Below are 6,197 nucleotides of genomic sequence, written 5' to 3' on the forward strand. Positions count from 1 at the left end.
GTTTTAGCCTGATGCTTCGGGATCGCTATGGTAGTAGCGGTTCGCACTATAGCTTTCGGAACACAGCTCCTTAGTCGTGTGCTATGACGAATGGTGTTGGAGTCGGCCTGGTGTCGAAATGATGCCTTATAAAACAACGACACTCTGACTCCAACATTATCCTTTGTCAACAAGCCCTAAACAGCCGACTATCTCCTTGCATTGACTGCGAGACCATCTTCTTGTGTGCCCCCAGCTTACCACCCAGTGCAACAAGTGGGACCTTTTAATGTACAACTCCGTCGCACAAGAATGTGTCGATCTGTGGTCTATCAACCAAATTTAGAAGACTCGATAGAAGGTGTACCTAGGTGTAATAGGTGTAGCTTATATTTAAACTGCAGAAGCCTACAAACACATATCTCAGGGGGACTCCCACGCCAAAACATGCAGAAGTTTTGAACCACTGTCTCTAACCAGGCAATTGGTTCTGATTTCTATTTAAAACGTCACATAGGTCGTTGCTTAAATGGTCCGGCGTAAGCCATATTCTGCAATGCTTTTCAAACGTGATTGCTATTTATTGGAATGCGCAGAATGCAAATGCACAACATGTAATGCGGCTAACATTTTCAGGCGGACGATCGGTTACAGAAATTAGGCACGCCAGGCCAACTCCCCCAACAGACGATAAGATGCTTGAGTCGATGACTGAGGCGTTTGTGTCTCTTCTACAAAATCCTCCACGGTAAGGACATGTAGCAACATAACTTCACCTGTGATGACTGACATCAAGGAAATGAAAGAACTTTTTTAGGAGTTTTGCGCCACTCTGGTTATCTTACTTGTTCCTACGTCGGCCGCATAGCCAAGTGGTGAGAACCTTGGCTCGATGTTTAAAAGAGCGCCGGTTCGACACCACTCAAGAACACGCGGCTGTGTCGTTAGCAGGACACTTAAAGGCATGCCTGAAGGTGGACACGAAGATGGGCTCCCTTTCCTTCTTGTCCACTTAATCTAACCAGAGATATAAATACAGAGATAGGCAAAGTGGCCAATTCGTAAATCGATGTTGAAAAATGATGACGTCACCGTCACGGTGCGTGGATATGGATCAACAGCGATAAGGGAAAGGCTACGAGACGTATTTTCGATTTTGGAGTTCACTTATAGTTTACGTTTTGAAAACGAAGGTTATAAAAGCATACGATATATTTTAGGCTATAGGAAAATGGAAGTTTTATATGTTCAATACGTCTTAGCTCACGCGTTTTGTACAAACAAATGGCATGTTGTTTGACAAAAGAAAAGGCATTCGATAATTCCAATCATGCCATTAACTGATAATTTCAATCCTTTAAAGGTTTGGTCAAATATGAATTTCTTTTTTCTAATTTCCCTGGAAACTTGAGTGTCTGCATTTATCTGTTCATGCCAATGATACGGCAAAAATACACCTTGCAATCGTTCAAGTCTGGCATCAGTAGTTGAATAATATGTTTTTTTCGGTTTCCGATTTGAATACTAAATTAGATCGTAGGCTACTTTCATTTCATCAAACGTTATATAAAGGTATTTCTCAAAATCTTTGCATGAATCACTTTGATTTTTTAATGCATCCAGAATATGATTGCTGAATGTCCCGGTTTGGTTTTGATGCACATGACGATAATCAAATAAAGTACGTTTTGATGGCAAGCGCAAAACTCCACGAAGTTGATCCGAGTTGATCATATGCAGAGGAACTTTTTAACTGCAGGCTGGAGAGCAAATCGGATAATCTCAGGATGATATTTTGTTTTACAATTCTTTTGATTAACTTCAAGTTGACTTTCAAAAAATATTTATTGAAAATCAGTCAACATTGTAATACATTGTATGCTTTGTAATATACAATGCAATTAGTGCCAATGACCGGCTTTGTTGTAATACCGGGACACATTTTTGCTGGAAGTGCTTCTAATTTTGTGATTTGGGCACCAAGCTTGTTACAGAACATTGTGCCCTGACTGTCCTCAGACACTTTAAAATGAAAGTTAAACACACTAAATTTGTATTGTAATGTTGAGATATTTACAATAAGGCCGATCTTCATAGCAACTGTCCATACAAATCTTCAATATATCAGCTAAAGTTATGTAGGCTAATAAAGTTATAGCCTATAGGCTATATGTTTATTTGTTTTGTAACATTTTTTATTTTTTTAATTTTCCCTTTATATCTTAAATTTTTCTGAAGGTGTTGCGACCGTGCCAAATTTTTTTCAACTCAATAACTTACTTCGATCACAAGCACGTTTTAACGTTCGCGTTTTGTCGCTTCTACCTTTTTCTTGACCTTTGCTATGTTGATGTGTATTGTGTTGATATGATGGTCAGAAATAAAAAAACAACTGAACTGAACTGAACTGAACAAGGTCGTTCTTTTTGAATTGAAATATAATCAGCATGTTCTTGAAATTGCCACCCAATTCGTTTTATCCTGTTAAAAGATTTCTTGACATCTCCAATGTTTTCATGTATTGATGGTGTAATTCGGTCTCGGACCAGTGTTAGACGCATAGTGGATACAGCAGCTTATCACCGGTTCTCTGTGGCAAGTTTAAGCATGGGACGGCACCAAACTTCAAAGATTTAGCCTACTGCTACTTTTGGAATTTATTATTACGTCCTCTGCATTAAAGTGTTTCTCACAAATTCCAGCATTTCCTTTGTGAAGAACTTGTTTAATATTATCTCTTGGATCACGTTCATCTCTGTACTTAAGTATGACATTCTTCAAAACTTCATTATGCCACACTGTACTTCCCTTTCGCATAAACATTGACAGTTTAAATATAGAAAAACCTTTTACTTCTATCCGTGTGACACTGAGGGATTGGGAGATTCGAAGCTGGCATTTATAATCTAATAAATAACTGCAAATAAATAGCATAATGATAACATTCCTGAAATTATAAAACAAATATGAATGATTATAACAACAGAATTCATAACTGTAAAATACACCACAATTCATAACCTAATCTTGCAAATGGTGATAAGAACTACCATGCCCATGACTAAGTATTTAGCTAGTTAGTTTAAAAACTGAAACTCTTGCTAAACCTGCATGTTGCTTCCTACATATACTCGCAAAATAATCAATAAAACCAAAAGGGCTACCGTAATCTGCTAGGTTTATTGCCGACTGGTCAATAATACATACGGTAACTTAGCTTGATAGCAATTAAGTTATCTACCATATTTAATTTTCCAATAGACGAATATTAATGCAAGCTCTACAAAACTGAATTGGAACCATCAAATTCCATGGAACTTCCTCACTAAACCTGTAATCCTCTGGGTAAACTGCTTGAAATTATCACGTTTTGCAGTTTGCGGGCATCGAGAGCTGCCGCTTGATCCCTATCCAGTCAACCGTGACCGCTTTTCAACATCGCCGCCTGTTTAAAGCGCACGCGGATTCTATTGCCTATCTCTTGTATTTATATCTCTGATCTAACTCTTTAACTTCACCGCGTAGGCCTAGGATACGACAAACAAAACTTGTTCTTACTTGTGTAGAAGCTTTCATCTTAAAATTTCCTGTTAATTTTAATTCTAGCCATTCGAAACGCCCAGGACAAAACAGTTTGCTTGTGTTGGCAGACTGTATATATTTTTATCAACTTATTTATTCCCTTTAGCTTTGTGCTGAGGAACCTAAGCTTTTTGCGGAGACGTCCGAGAGAAAGAAGAAAAGTCCAAAAATTCAAAAAATCGATCCAAGATAGTCTCCAGCAGTTGAGTGCAGCCATCCATGACGCTCTCGCTTCTAGACTGCCGTGGTCGCAAGGTCGGTGTGACGTCACATTCGTTAATTGTTTGATGAAATAATTATCTCTGACTAAATAAACATAGTCCTGATAGATCTATATTTACTCTATATAGATACGCCAAGAGTTGAAACAGCGTTTTCTTATCTTACCGTTGCTTTCCTGTCAAAGATAATATAATTTTACACATTTAGCATATTCTGTAATTTTTTCCTCATTATTTTATTGCGGATTATCAAAAGAACGTTGATGGAATATCGCGTAAATGTTGCCTAAAAAAGTTGATTCAATATAAGATCTTCAGGAGTTTACTATATTGGAGTCTAACGTTGCAACGGAATTGATTTCAAACGAGGGTCCTACCTTAAAACCAACGAGGCAGAGTTATTTAAACGCCACGTTTGCTCAGATTGATACATGCAAGTTGAAATAGCGTAGTTGTCGCATCCATCACTTTGTACGATGCACATCTGATCGACGTGATTGCCTTCATCTTACAGGAGTCCCCACCAGTCCTTCGCACTTTGAAGACCCTGGCATTTCCAGAAAAGAAGCGTTTGCTCGAATACTTGAGTCAACAAATGAACTAAGGAATCTAAAAAGATCTAATGACGCAACAGAAGCTGCCGCTGACGTCATTGCGATACGACTGACCCAAGCTATGACTGTGATGATGACGTCATCAACGTCTGAGCTGTCTCGGGTCTACGAGCTGCTGTTCACGTTCATGCATCATCACGTCAATGACGTGCGCACGTCGGAGAACTCCCCCATTGTGATTGACGCAGGTCCGTCCGTAGTCAGACAACCGTTGCTGACTGTCATAGTGGACAATCGGACGATTTCTTCGACTGGCTTCAAGCTGACCTGGGGAGGGCATCAGAACACGCACAGGTTGGTGGGTTGCTTGTTGGTCGTGAAACTTGAACTTTTTCAAAGTTATTAAACTTTATATTGCGCTACGTTATAAACCTAATGAAAAGTTGGACCGTCATTCCAATTGAGCAAACCTGGTTCGAGACCTAGTAAAGCTGAATGTTAATGAAATTACATATTCTCACGGAGTCTGAATTCAGTGAACCAGAAATAACCGAACTAGAAGTTTGCGTTGGAGGCAAGTGGTGCTCACACCGTGCCTCTGCCTCTTTGTAGCTGCAAATGCCGGGCTTTCAAATGTGAGTCAAGAGAAGCAGTTTATGTACTGAGCATTCCAAGAAGGTGGTTTTCCCTTCACCCTTTCCTATGACGACATGTAATTCTGCCACGCTCTAACCTCCCCAGTCGTCTATAGAGCGATCCGTTTCATTGGAAGCGTTTCTAAGGTACAAGGTCACCATCAATCGGGTGCTGTCTGATCGCGAGTCGCGTGTCGTCTTCGATGACGTCAGACCAGGGAGGTCGCTCATCGTCAGCCAATTGGAGCCCGCCACCTTCTATGACGTGACAGTGCGCCCAGTGCAGGGGAATAACACAGTAAAGCGGGGGTTGCTAGGCCGCGTTCGCATCAGGACAAGTAAGTACTAGCATTGTGATGTCAGAAAAGTAACTACCATCGTTCGAGTTCGATTAATAATGGGAACACAATCACAAAGACTGTTTTCATTGTGACTTCATCATTACAGATAGGAAGTTTGATTCAAAATATACAAAACTTCGATGCATACAGGCTCATCTTCCATGAGTTTGTCACATTTTTCGTGTTATTTTATTGCGATATAACAGCAGTTTGGCAACCCTATTCTTCCTACAAGACATAGTAGGCCTACCATAGAGGAATGTAACATTTCCACAAACACATTAGCACAGTTAGGATAATTTGGCTATAGTCTATTCATTCTACGTTTCAAGGCAGCGGTGGTTTGTTTTTTTTATTATTTTTTTTTGCTTACCATTCCAATCAAACAATTGAATGAAAGATGTATACGCACGGGACCAGATGTTCAAAACTATAAACAATTTCAGAAGATTCTGCGGATGAATCTTTTCAAGTGAAAGTCGACGTCTTAAGTTATAACTACGTCACTCTCGCGTGGAGGAAGTTTCCAGTTGGAATCCGTGATGTACTATTCACAATCGTCAGGAAAGGAGCTGTAAAAGTAAGCTTATGTGGAAATTATGCTGTGTACAGCACATATGATTCATCAGATTAGAAGTGGTCGGTTTGCAGAAGAGCACACGTCGAGTGAGGGTGTGAAGAGGTGAATGTGGACATACTCTCTGATCGCTTTAGTCAGTGCGTAGCAGAAGATAAGACAAAAATTAATTTCCAAGCGGTGTGTTTTTGTGTGTGCTTTCTGAGACAAGATGATGTGTAATGTGATATTAGTTGATCGTTGATATTACTGGTCACTGGTCATTGCGCGTTGTACGCACGAACGACATAAAAATTATCTTCCTAGAT

The 6,197-nt window shown here is 39.8% G+C and overlaps 1 long non-coding RNA gene across 1 annotated transcript; it reads left to right on the forward strand.

Annotated features, from left to right (window-relative positions):
- The first annotated feature begins 4,565 nt into the window (after window positions 1-4,565).
- On the forward strand, window positions 4,566-5,884 carry LOC145787620 (uncharacterized). The gene is made up of 3 exons (XR_014291414.1): window positions 4,566-4,690; window positions 5,119-5,309; window positions 5,759-5,884. It is a non-coding gene; the product is annotated as an uncharacterized LOC145787620 (long non-coding RNA).
- The last annotated feature ends 313 nt before the right edge of the window (window positions 5,885-6,197 follow it).

This window comes from Aplidium turbinatum, chromosome 18 (genome assembly GCF_918807975.1).
Source record: "Aplidium turbinatum chromosome 18, kaAplTurb1.1, whole genome shotgun sequence".
NCBI classification, from domain to species: Eukaryota; Metazoa; Chordata; class Ascidiacea; order Aplousobranchia; family Polyclinidae; genus Aplidium; species Aplidium turbinatum.